Source organism: Amia ocellicauda, chromosome 19, assembly GCF_036373705.1.
Source record: "Amia ocellicauda isolate fAmiCal2 chromosome 19, fAmiCal2.hap1, whole genome shotgun sequence".
Classification (NCBI taxonomy): domain Eukaryota; kingdom Metazoa; phylum Chordata; class Actinopteri; order Amiiformes; family Amiidae; genus Amia; species Amia ocellicauda.
In genome coordinates, this window is record NC_089868.1 from 4,486,840 (window position 1) to 4,500,703 (window position 13,864).

Sequence of the window (13,864 nt, forward strand, 5' to 3'; positions counted from 1 at the left end):
CATCAAGTTATCATTTGGGGGTTGGAAATCCTGGTTAAAGTTGTGTTTTAATAAAGATGCCAAAGACAACTTCAGAGAAGGAATGAAGATTAGTCAGCTAAGAAGGAAATGTGCACAGTTTCCATTTCTTCCATGCTGACTATATATATAAACCATGCTGGTTTGTTCCCCTTTTGTTAGATGAGTGTTACATTAGCAATTTTTCATGTAAACTGAAATTCCTTAATTAGTGACCAGAGGAATATAACTCTAATTTCTTAGATTAGTTTATTTTAAGTCCCAAATTCAGATAATTCAACTTCTCAACACTGATGTTATCAGCCTTGTTGCTAGTGAACACCTGTAAAAACAACTGTTCAGTTAATTTGCTATTTTCTTTCCATCCTCTACAACCAGTTCATAAGAACATAAGAACATAAGAAAGTTTACAATGAGAAAAGGCCATTCGACCCATCTTGCTCGTTTGGTGTCCATTAATAACTAAGTGATCCAAGGATCCTATCCAGTCTGACTTTAAATGTTCCCAAATTTTCAGCTTCAACCACATCGCTGGGGAGTTTGTTCCAGAATGTGACAACTCTCTGTGTGAAGAAGTGTCTCCTGTTTTCTGTCTTGAATGCCTTGAAGCCCAATTTCCATTTGTGTCCTCAGGTTCATGTGTCAATACAGATCTGGAAAAGCTCCTCTGGTTTGATGTGGTCGATGCCTTTCATGATTTTGAAGACTTGAATCAAGTCTCCACATAGTCTCCTCTGTTCCAGGGTGAAAAGGCTCAGTTCCCTCAGTAGGACATTCCCTTCAGACCTAGAATAAGTCTGGTTGCTCTCCTCTGAACTGCCTTTAAAGCAGCGATATCTTTCTTGAAGTGTGGAGCCCAGAACTGTACACAGTATTCCAGATGAGGTCTAACTAGTGCATTGTACAGTCTGAACATTACTTCCCTTGCTTTAAATTCTATACTTTTGACAATATACCCTAACATTCTGTTTGCCTTTTTTATTGCTTCCCCACATTGTTTGGATGAAGAAAGTGAGGAGTCCACATAGACTCCTAGGTCTTTCTCATATGTTAATTCATCTAGTTTTATTCATCCCATAGTGTAATTATAGTGGAAATTCTTATTACCAGCATGTAATACCTTGCACTTGTCCACATTGAATTTCATCTGCCAGGTGTCGGCCCACAACTGAATATTATCCAAGTCCCTTTGAATAGCCTGTGCTGCCAAGATTGTATCTGCTGAGCCACCTATTTTAGTATCATCTGCAAATTTGACAAGTTTGCTAACTATCCCAGAGTCCAGATCATTAATATAGATTAGAAAAAGCACAGCCCCTAGTACTGATCCCTGTGGAACTCCACTAACAACCTCACTCCAGTTAGAAGCAACTCCTCTAATCGACACCCTCTGTTTCCTATACATCAGCCAGTTCATAATCTATCTACTTACATTACCCTGAATGCCTACAGCTTCCAATTTGAGGATCAGTCTTTGGTGTGGAACCTTATCAAAAGCTTTTTGAAAATCCAAGTATATCATATCATATGCTTTCACGTGATCTACAGCTGCAGTTGCATGTTCCAAAAATTATATTAAATTAGTAAGACATGATCTGCCTCGTCTAAACCCATGTTGACTATCTCCAAGAATATGGTTTTCATTAAGATGCTCCTCTATTTTCTGTCTAATCATCTTTTCCAACATTTTACAAGTAATGCAGGTGAGACTGATTGGTCTGTAATTTCCTGGCTCAGTTTTTTCCCCTTTCTTGTGGATTGGTATGACATTTGCTGTCTTCCAGTCAGTTGGCACATGCCTTGTTCTAAGTGTCATTTGGAATATTTGAGTTAGCGGCCTATAAATAATTTCCCTCATTTCTTTAAGTACTGTTGGAAATATACCATCTGGCCCAGGTGATTTGTTTGTTTTTAATTCTGCTAGTCCCTTTAGTACCTCCTCCTCATTTATCCTGATATCTCTTAGGGTTTGACTGGACTGATTGTTAACCTGTGGCATGTTATCTGATTTTTCTTTTGTAAAAACCTCTGTCAAATACTTGTTTAGAATATTTGCCACATCTTGTTCATTTTCTAAGTTACTTCCATTGTTGCCCTTTAGCTGTTTCACTTCCTCCTTTATTGACCTCTTGCTGTTGAAGTATTGAAAAAAAGCTCTTCGCATTAGTTTTAACTCAGAAACAGTCAATGCATGCGCTCTCTCTGGTTGGTTCCCTGACAAATTGAGTTAGAAAGCAGTCATTTACCATCTCAGCCATTTCTATTTATGTTTCTGTAGTCCCAACTGGGCTTTCCCAGTCTATATTTGTTAAATTGAAACCCCCCATTAGGACAGCCACATCCTTGCTACATGCAGTCCTGATTACATTGTACAATGCAACATCTTTCTGAATATCTGAGTTGGGTGGTCTGTAACACACTCCTACTACTAATCCTCCAGATCTTTTATTCAAAAGTTTAACCCACAAAGATTCTGTTTTGTTACTAGGATCTAATTTGAGTTCTTCTGCCTCAATGTCATTTTTCACATATAATGCAACCCCGCCACCTCTTCGATTTTGCCTGTCCCTCCTAAACTGTGTGTATCCTTTCAACTTGTATTCATCCCCATCATTTTCTGTAAGCCATGTTTCTGTCACTCCTACAACACCATAGTCACACGCCAGCACTGTAGCTTCTAGGTCTAACATCTTGTTCCTTATACTCCTTGCGGTAAAAACATTTCTGGACTTTCTTACTAGTAGTTTCCCTTGGTTTTCTTTCCTTAGAGGGACATCTCCCATTGTCAGAACTCCCTGCCCCCCCGGTCCCTTGTATGAAAGATTCTCAATTACTCTGCACATAAGCTCTCCCAATGCATTAGCCCCCCTTCTGTTTAGATATAGACCATCCGGTTTGTACAGGCCCCATTTATCCCAGAAGAAAGACCAATGCTCCATAAATCTAAAACCCTCTTCCCTACACCAAGATTTCAACCACGTGTTAAACTTTCTAATCTCTGCCTGTCTCCCTGGCCTGGCACGTGGTACCAAAAGTATTTCGGAGAAAACTACCGTGGAGGTTCTCCTCTTTAGTTTCGTTCCTAACTCTTTAAATTCGTCTTGCAGAACCTCTGCCCTGCCTTTTCCTATGTCATTGGTTCCAATGTGGACCATAGCCAGTAGCCCATCTACTAGTTTAGGGAGATCTGCAACCTGAGCACCAGGCAGGCAAGATATCATTTGGGTCTCCTTATCACTAGAACACAGTGTGATCTACGGCTCTGAGAATTGAGTCTCCTACTATAACTACCTCTAGTGTTTCCAGCCCGGGGACCCGGGGCACCGAAAACCCAGGGCACCGCAAACCCATGCAACCCGAATGATTTCTCAACCCCACAAGCCCGGGTTTGGTATAGGTATAAATCCGGGGTTGACGGAAACAAAACAAAAAAAACATACTTGTGAGCACAGCGCAACAGCAAACTCTTGTATACTTTAGTGTATTTTTTCTTCTTTGTGAGAAGATTGATGTTCATTCTGTATCCTGTCGGCAAAACCTACAATATAATTGAGCACTGTTGCAAAATATGAGGAGTTCAAGAACAATGTTCCGATCCAAGCTCGTTTTGGTTGTACTTCCTACAAGAATTTACTGCAAACAGCTGGGGGCTCTACAAGGTCACTTCAGTTTATACAAATGATCAATACATAATAACTATGTGAATTCCTAAATAATAATAATGTAGTATAACTGAGTTTGTGTTTAATTTCAGCTCCACATAAAATAGACACAAAAATTGCATTATAAAATAGTATTACCTTGTTGATACGGGCAGGGGTTCTAGTTTAATGAATAAAATAAGGGGGAAAAACTAAGATTTGAGGAGTTCAGACATACGTTTGATGTGTCGAACAGTGTGTGACAGGGTGAGGCATGCACCTGCAAGGTGTAATGTATAAATTACAATTGATAGAGAGAGATGTGTAATCAGAAAAGTTTAGAGTGAGCTTAGTGTTTATTTAATTTTGTTTCCATATTGATTATTTTTTCTATTTAAACATCTATGACATAATTTGGCTTCAAGCCCAGGTGCCCCAGGTCTATTAATTCTAAACTCCAAAAACCCAGGCCTGGAATTTTCTCGTGGTTTTGGAAACCCTAACTACCTCCCTCTTCTGGGGGGGGTGGTGGGGGAGTGGGCAACATGGTTCTCTGGTGCTCAACTGCCCTCCCATCACCCTCCGAGCTGTCACTGTCCAACTCGGTGTCCAGCAGTTGCAACGTGTTATGCATTTCTAGCTCTTGGGAAGTCTCTAAGGGATGTGCACGCCCTTTTCTGCAGTTACGACCTACTGTAACCCAGCAGTTCTGTCAACTTTCCTGCTCTAAGGTCTCAACTCTCCTAGGTTTTGGCGTGCACACTGTCTCTCTCATGGGCTGAATGACTCATTCTTCTATATCACTAATGCAGCGCAGATCAACAAACTGGGCCTCAAGATCAAGGACCTTGATCTCTAGGATTTCAACATGCCGACAATGTTCACAAATTAAATCTTCTTGGATGGGTTCATCCAGGAAGGCAATCATTCTGCAAACCTGACACTGTAGTGGCCACATCCTTCAAATTTTTACAGTTTTCTCAGTCTCTTGGTTCCTGTTCCCTAGTCAACTGCTTCACTTTTTGTCACCAAGAAACAGCGCAGCCATTTCTCAACAGCTGCTTTAAGAAGCTTTTGTCTACCCTCATCCAATTCACACCTAACTGGCTCTACCTGGCTCCACCTGGAACAGAATTCCTGCTAGTCCTTGACTATATCACCTTTCTACAACCTATTTACTTTCACCAACTCAGCAGCTGAATTGAAATCAATATTATCTCTTTGACACAACTTCCCAGATTGATTTGTTGCGATTTTAGCATTGGGGGAACCACTTGACTTAAGTTTTGTTTTCTATATATCTGTGTTTTGTGCTCAGTATAATTTATTATATTTCTTTTGGTAAAGGTCCTTTTTTAAGGCCTAAAATGTGCTTTCTTTGTCTTTATTGATCCACTGAAGCTTACGTTTTGGACACATTGGCTTACTCTAGCAAAATATTTATGAAATGTAACACTCTATTTTATTTTGGAAATAACTCTGCTCCTCCTAAGCTTCATCTCATATCTTCATAGTCTGACTTTGGAAACTACACTCCAGAACTACAGGTATGAGATAGATTGTGTGAGCTCTGACCCAAATGTATAAGGGGGTGCCAACCAAAATGTTTGGGAACCCCTGCTCTACTAAAATGCAGGCACCTGTGTCTTTGTGCTCTTGCTCAGTCTTGGTTGGATCATGTTTAAGTGCACAGCCTGATTCTTGCCTCACCTGCAGGATTTGTGACAGGTATCCTTTTGTTTTTAAATAGCATAGTTCAGGGACCAGTTGCATAAAACACCTTAAATATTCAAAAACATAACTATTAAAAGACAGCAGTTCTTTTGGTAAGTCAAAACGTTGACCTACCCTCAAAACATAAATTACAAACTTGATCCAGAACATGTTTGATTTGTACGTAGTAGAAAGTGGCTTCTGACAATAAACGGAAAAGTGATAGGACACAGCTTTGTACTTGCGATTTGTGGGTAGGTCAAAGTTGCAATTTGGTCTAGCCTTTAGTTGATTAATTTCAGTGTTTTAAGTTAATTTTGTGCAACACATGAAGGGTGTGTAAAGAGACATATCTATTGTATGACTGGAAAACAAATCACTGGCTTTTTTAAATAACAATAGTAATAATATACAATCTAAGTATCCAGGCAGCAGATATGCAAAATAAATACATATCAAATTGAAATAACTCCTGGGTAGAAACAAAGAGCGCAATAAGCTGCTTACAGAGCAGAAAGACAAACTTTCAACCTACAGAAAGTCTGAGCTACCATAGATTCCACCTTAGTCCTTATATACCCACCCTCCCCTGGATGGCACACACCAAATGAACCGACAAGGAGGATGCCCATTAAACATTAAAATCAAATGAATTAGTTTGCATACACTTTTAACTTCAATTTGTATTTAGACAATTGCAATTCTTCTCACATAATTTACACATCATTTGTTAAATATTTGTATTTAATAAATACTTAAGAAGGCTATTTTCCCTTTAACCGTGTATGGTATAACTGCACTAAATATAACCAGGGCAAAGAAATGCTTTGGCTATAGATCATCATCACAGCTTCTCCCCCTAAAAGAGATGATTAAAATAGAATGTTGCAACACCAAACAAAATAAATCACTAAGCACCATTTCTTTTGAGTTTAAAGTTCACCAAATCATTAAATAAACATTGTACCTTTACCTATGAAATTATGCTTGTGATCACAGACCTTGCACATAAGAACAGCACTTATATAGCACTTTTCATCCCAAAAGCCCTTTACAATTGGAAAGGGACTCCATCCACCACCTCTGAAGTGTGGCACCCACCTGGTATTTACCCCCTCCACTCCAAAACTCTTGATTCTATTGTGTAAGAAGCAAGTTGTGTATTTACAGTAACTTCACGTTTTAATATCAGACAATATGGCCTCTGAGCATCACTAAAGACATAGTGATTGAGTGTTCTGAAATCATTCCCAATTGTACACTCCACATCTCTCATTGGGAATGAGGACCACTAGTGTTATTATGTCCTTTTTCCCCCACCAGACCTTGCTAAATTAATCAACACATCTTCCTCTTAAACGCCGAAAACACAATGAGATTATGTGAAACACTTACAGCAGAGGAGGGGCAATCCTTCTTTCTTTCCATTTTGTGTCTCATTTCGCTTTCACCTAAGTGTCTGCCGACTCAGGATGAATGCATGCAGGTCAGGGATCACAATCGATAAGTGTGCAATCACTGACTGAAGCTTACTTCATAGGGATTCAACAGGTTTAATAGAACAACACGCATAATCACAACACATTTCAAGTGCGACTCTTGAAACTGGATTGTATTCCATTTGGAAAGTCCACCTTCAAGAGCACCCAACACACTCATTTACAACAGCTACTGTAGGAAAGGAGATTGGACGTTTCAAAATCAAAATATCATCAATGTAATCTACACATACAGAATACATACATATACTGGAGGTCAGAATAAGGTAATCAGTTAGATAGTCTTACCATTATAAAGCAAAGAAGGTATCAGACTTGATTTGGACGAAAATGTACCGACCTTTGACAAAAGAAAACTCAATGGAGGATGCGTTATGCTGCTATTTCACTGCAATCACTTCTTTTGACTCTTAACCCTTATGCTATTCACCATGTCACAGCATATCCATCTCAGCCAATGCTCTTTTGACAAATCTTTAAAGTATAGTGCCCTTTCTAGACAGTTTTGACATTACTCACCTCAACAAAGGTTTTCAAGCTGCCACTCTTCCCGATACATCAGCTACTCTCAAAGAAACATTTTTCCTTTGATATGGAGAGATCTGTGTGTTTTCTTATTTTATTGCTTGTTTGTATCTTTTTGCCTTGGTCACTGTTGTATTCATTTTTCTGTAACTGTTGATTATGATCTGCACTGAAGATGCACGATTAGCATATCTCCCACTCTCTCTCATAGGTATATCAAAATCTCTTTTGTTGTTTTATTGAATATGAAACAAAGGCAGCTTGTAGTAAATAAAGGATCCCATTATAGTCATCTGGCTGTGCACTGGCCCAGTATGTTCATTTTCAACTGTCAACACAAAAAATGGCAGAGGGGCTTAATGACCGAATGGCAACAGATGTTGACTTGGTGAAATATCCCAGTCACCATATGGAGTGGTTCACACTTAAAACAGGTAATACATTTTGGGCTTCACTAAACATGTCAGCCTAGGCACCTCACACACACACAAATACAAACAAATGTATATAAAACCTATACACACATGTATAGAATTGTTTTCTGAAGGAAAAGCAATCATCAGTGGGAACTCAGGGTTTTTAGACTGCAAGGATTCAAGGATTGAAGTGCTGACAGAAGAGGCAATAGGTCTCAGGACATCAAGCCTGTAGAACCCAGAAGAGAATGTGTGCAGTGCTGCCAAACCAGCTGCAGCAGAAATATCATGCAGCTTTTTGTGTGTCATGGCGGTAGAACATTGGGTCAGGCCTTGTCTAAACAATGCCTGTCCCAATGGATTTTTGACACGATTTCTGTGGCATACGAGTCTATGAACCAAAGTCCACTAGTTGAAGTAGAGCCTCACTCGGCCAGAGGGATGGCTGCATCCTGGGCTCTCCTCTGAAGCGTGCCACTGTTTGCACTTCTAATGCAGTCATGGTAGCAACACAGTGCTTGGACAGGACAGAGCTTATGCAACCTCTGTTCCTCATTATAGCAGAAGGTAAGGGGATGAAAGGCCATCACGTCCACATATTGATTAATGTGGAATGGGGAGAGAACATTTGTCAAGAAGACTGGTTTAGGCCTTAGGGAGGCCACATACCTGTCTCCAGCAATGTGAGAGCAAGACGGATGTACTAACAATGCTTGCAATTCGCTGGCACATTTTGCTGAGGTGATAGCTAGCAAGAATGCAACTCCAATTCTGGAGGGGCTGGAGAGGCACCCTTTGAGGACTTCCAATACTTCTGTGAGGTCCCAAGGAAGGTAGACCAGGTTTCTGGTTGGACATATGCATATCATGCCTTTCAGAAACTGAATTGCCAAGGGGCAAGCTACATGGGAGGCACGATTAATTCTAATATGGCAAAAAGTGCTCTCACTCAGGGGCCAAACACACAACTGCAAGAGCTCAGGTTTGGGTGCCAAAGCTTGTCATTGGCTTGAGTTTGGGGGTCAGTTCTGGGGAGATCCTTCACAGTTTTTCAAACAGCAACTGAATCAACTACCTGAACCAGGGCCTGCAGGGCCAGCAATTGGCCAGAGCAGAAGCTGTTCCGCTAGGTGATGGAGACTCTGGGGGAATCCAGAGAGGCAACCATAGAAGCAGTGAGCAAGAGGACTTTAACTAGTACCACCTCTGCTAGATTCACAGCTACAGACGCTCAATCTCCTTCTATATATATTTACTTTTATAGTTGCTTTGTACTCATTTGTTGACTTATTTTCTGAACAAGGAGAGCAACAACAACATAACAAAGTTTTTGAAACTACTCGGAATAGCTTGTCCCATCTCATCCCACAGATGGTTATTTGGATTGAGATCTGGTGGACTGGGCAGGCTGCTGCAGTAAGCTGAATTCACTGTTATGTTCCTGGAACCTGGACAATCCTAGCCTTATGGCATGGGGCATTATCCTGCTGAAAGAAATCATTTGCACATGGATACACTGCTGCCATGAAGGGCTGTAGGTATGACAAGTTGTGCATTCTGATACACTTCTTTCAGCACCACTGTTGTACTCAGCTGTTATTTGACTGACTGTAGGCAATCTGTTAATCTGTCAGCCCCCGTTGGCCTCTTTCATCAACTAGCTGTTTCCAACAACAGGACCGCTATTGGTTAGATGTTTTTGGGTGGTGGGCCATTCTTGATACACCCATGACACTGTCATGTGTGAAAACCCCAGCAGAGTTGCTGTTTTTGACTTACTCATATCGGCACATCTGGCCCAATTAACACACCCTGTTCAAAGTCGCTTAAATGTTTTTTCTTGCCCAGAGGGCCCAAACTCCCTCTGCATTACACACATACATAGTTGCCTTCCTGCTTAAAAATAGTATAGTCTGAAAATGATTTGCTGTCACTGACTGTGCGGTCTATTTCATGGAAAGGGGGGTGTACCTAATAAAGTGTCCACTCAGTGTATGTACAGAATATATAATATATAATATGGTCAAGACAGTTCAGCCAAAAGTGTCACAATGAATAAACATCAGCTGAAAGTTGTAGAAATGGTAGTTACATTGGAACAGGAACCCCTGAACAAGTTCAAGCCTACAAGCAACAGTACACTAATATACAATAGTATCAGACACCACAGCAAGGAGGTAACACACAACACAATATAAATGTTGTCACACACAGAAAATAGCCCTTTGAGTCACAGTTCTTACTCATGCAACCTTCTCCCACAAAGCTGAAAAGCAAAAGATGAAGTTACTTCTGTGGGGATCAGAAATTAAGCAGGGAGAGTTGCTGGCTACCTCATAGAAGATCATCCCATAGAAGAGCCTTTGACATTTGTCTCCCACAAGTGTAACAATTCCAATTGATGATTGTTATCTTTTGAGTCAGAAACACTGCCCAAGGACAGGTGCACCACATTACCATAGGAACCTCTATATAGCTGCCTATAGGCCCCTGTGTGAGTCACTCAAACAGTCCACTTCCTGTTTATATATAATGACACACACACACACACACACTTCCTCTTTTGCTGTTTGTGTCTGGACCTCTAGGATGTGTAAGAGCCTCTGTGTTGTGTTGTCCATCCATCCTTCCATTTTCAAAACCACTTATCCTGACGAGGGTCACAGGGAAGCCAGAGCCAATCCCAGCAGGCATAGAGTGCAAGGCAGGGATACACCCAGGACAGGACACCAGTCCATCACTGGGCAACACACACACAGGGCAATTTTAGAGAGACCAATCAATCTAACCCACATGTCTTTGGTGTGAGTACCCAGAGAAAACCCACACAGACACGGGGAGAATGTGCAAACTCCACACAGACAGGCCCCCCGAGCCGGAACTCAACCCTGGGACCCTGGAGCTGTGAGGCAGCAGCGCTAACCACCACACCACCCATGTTGTGTTGTCTTGCCACCAGGGCCCTCCCAATATGGCCAGACCTCGTGGTGGAGCTCCAGTCCTCCTGGAAGCACTCGGTGTCAGCCCCCTCCTAGGCAGACTTTCCGCAGGTCAACTCTACCATTGCGGCGTTAGTCTCCCTGCCTCTCCCACCATCTGTGGAGACTCAGGACCTGTCCTGTCCCAACAGGCAGTGCCGGGTTACCGAGACCCTGCTCTGGAGGGCCTACAAGGCTGGAGCCCAAGCGGCCCACCTCCATAACACGAGGCTTGTTTACACAACCTCGCAGGGCTTGCCTCACAAGGCCCTGTGTAGCCCGCTGAGTGTACATATGTTGCATGTGTGTTGCTCTGCGACCCTGTTGTATACAGTTCACTGAGCCCTGTATTAAGTGAGGGCACATGAGCTGGTCTCCTGTTGTCCCGCTTCTTTATTTAGCCTTGCCTTAGTAGAGCTTGCCATCACGGCCACGCCTAGTTTTGCTAGTAGAGCAGGAGGTGACTGCTCCTGTGGTGGGTGAGGCCACAAGAGTTGACCTCCTGTTGTCCCACCTTGTGTATGGTTCTTTGTTTCATGCAGCAGAGCTTACCATTACTCCGCTTCTAATTGCTAGTCGAGCAGGAGATGACTGCTCCTGTGTAAAGTAAGGGCACAAGAGCTGGTCTCTTCTTGCCCCACTTTGTATGTTACAGCACAATAGAGCTTGCTGTCACCCACTCCTAGTTGTGCTAGTCAAGCAGGAGGTGACTGTTCCTGTGTTAGAAGGGGAATACCAGAGCTGGCTCTTGATGCCCTGCTTTGTATACTACTGCACAGTAGAGGTGCTATCTCCCCACCCCCAGCTGCGCTAGTCTGCAGAAGGTGAGTGCTCCTGTGTCCAGCAGAGGCTTACATGAGCAGATCTCCTGTCACCCCCACTCTGTATATGGTATTTAGTTATTGTTGAAGGTGACGGTAGAGGCACAACTGCCCCTCCCCTTTCTGCATTACTGTACCCAGTCGAGTGTGACTGATGTCCTTGCTCCTGGGTGGCTCAGATGTGGCCCCAAGGGGCCCCAATGGCCTTTTTATCTGGAGGATCCTTATAGATGAATCCAGGCCTGCTCCAGTTCTGGGTCTGGCCCTTGAACGGGATCACTTGATGTCTTTGGCTCTGTCAGATGCCGTAGTACCCACTATTCAGTTGGCGAGAGCTCCCTCTACAAGGTCATAGTACTCCTACTGCTGAATGACATTCTAGACTTGGTGTCAGGACTGCTACTGTGTTGAGCAGGAGACACAGTCATTGTTGTAGCCCTGCTCTGTTAAATTTGTTTTAGAATTCAGTACAGTAGGTCTGTGTTCCCCCCCTGGCTGTACCAGTGGAGCAGGAGACCACTGCTACTATGATATGCAGAGGGCACAAGACTTGCTCTATTTCCCCGTGTTGTATTATTATTATTATTATTATTATTATTATTATTATTATTATTATTTCTTGGCAGACGCCCTTATCCAGGGCAACTTACAACATAAGTGCAAACAAAGTGCAAAAATACAAAATGTACAAGACATCAATCATTACAAATTAAATTTAGCTAAAACATAGCAATTCAAAATAATACATTTTACAAATTCCAATTTACAATATACACAAGTACAGTAAGTGAGGTCCTACATCCTGGAGGGTGAAAGCTAAATGCTGTCAAGATGTAGGGTCAAGATCCGATATGGATAGGTTGATCTTGAGGTGGTGTGAGTGCATCCAGGCGGAAATAGCAGACAAGCAGGAAGAGATGCGAGAAGGGATGAGAGGGTCAGAAGAGGGAAAAGACAGGAAGATCTGGCATCATCAGTGTAGAAGTTGTTGGAGAAACCATGGGAAGCGATGAGGGGGCCCAGGGAGCGAGTGTAGAGAGAGAACAAGGGCGGGCCCAGGACGGAGCCTTGGGGAACGCCTGTGAGGAGAGTTTGGGTGGTGGATGAGGAGCCTCGCTCGCTCCATCAAAACACCTGTAACTACTTAGGACAGAAACACCTGTGTTGCGTTGATGATGTTCTGTGGCCCCTCCCTTAGCTGCACTAGTGGAGCAGTAGGCCACTGCTACTGTAGTAAGTGGAGGGCATAAAACTGACTTTGTACACCATTCTTGAATTAATGTTCCCAGTACAGCATGACTGTGGTCTTCACTTCTAGGCAGCCAAGATGTGGCCTTGAGGGGCCCCTGTGGCTTCTATCTAGAGTTGGTCGAGGCCCCTAGCAGGTATAGGTTTGCTTATACAGTAACCCCTCCCCCTTGGGCAGTGCTTTCTTTCTCAGATAACTGGGGTTGCATTTGCATCCTATCATTTTTCAGTATTGAAAGAGAATATACATACACACACACACATATATAGACAGGTGACAAATTAAGGAAAAACCTGAAAAGATTAGTGGAGGAACATAACGAATGCAGTGATACAATTAAGCAATTAACATCCTGTAATGCTCTGTGGCATGTATAAAAATGCTGAGCAGGCCCAATTGACTCGATTTTGGATCAAGATGGCAAGAGTGATTTTGAAAGAGGGGTCATTATTGGGGCACGAATGGCAGGAGCTTCAATCAAAGACTGCTCAACTGGCTACTGTTCTCCACAAGTGGGCGAGTGCATGTGTGGCGACACCAAGAGAACGGTACAGGCCTGACTGCTTGACCCCTACAGTGAGGGGGTCCAGAGGCTCTGTTATGCTGTGGGGGGCATTTTCCTGGCATGATTTGGGTCCACTTGTCCCCTTAGAGGGAAGGGTCACTGCAAATCATTATAAAGTCATTCTGAGTGATCACCATTATCCTTTGGTGAAACATTTCTATCCTGATGGGAGTGGTCTCTTCCAGGATGACAGTGCCCCCATCCACAGGGCACGAGGGTCACTGAATGGTTTCATGAGTATGAAAATTATGTGAATCATATGCTATGGCCTTGACAGTCACCAGGTCTCAACCCAATTGAACACCTATGGGAGACTGTGGACCGACGTGTTAGACAGCGCTCTCCACCACCATCATCAAAACACCAAATGAGGGAATATTTTTTTGAAGAATGGTGTTCCATCCCTCCAGTCTAGTTCCAGAGACTTGTAGAATCTGTG

The 13,864-nt window shown here is 42.6% G+C and overlaps 1 protein-coding gene across 1 annotated transcript in view; it reads right to left on the bottom strand.

Moving 5' to 3' along the window:
- agbl4 (AGBL carboxypeptidase 4) overlaps positions 1-13,864 on the bottom strand; it is a 764,316-nt gene that overhangs the window by 209,652 nt on the left and 540,800 nt on the right. The gene's annotated exons all lie outside the window — the stretch shown is intronic.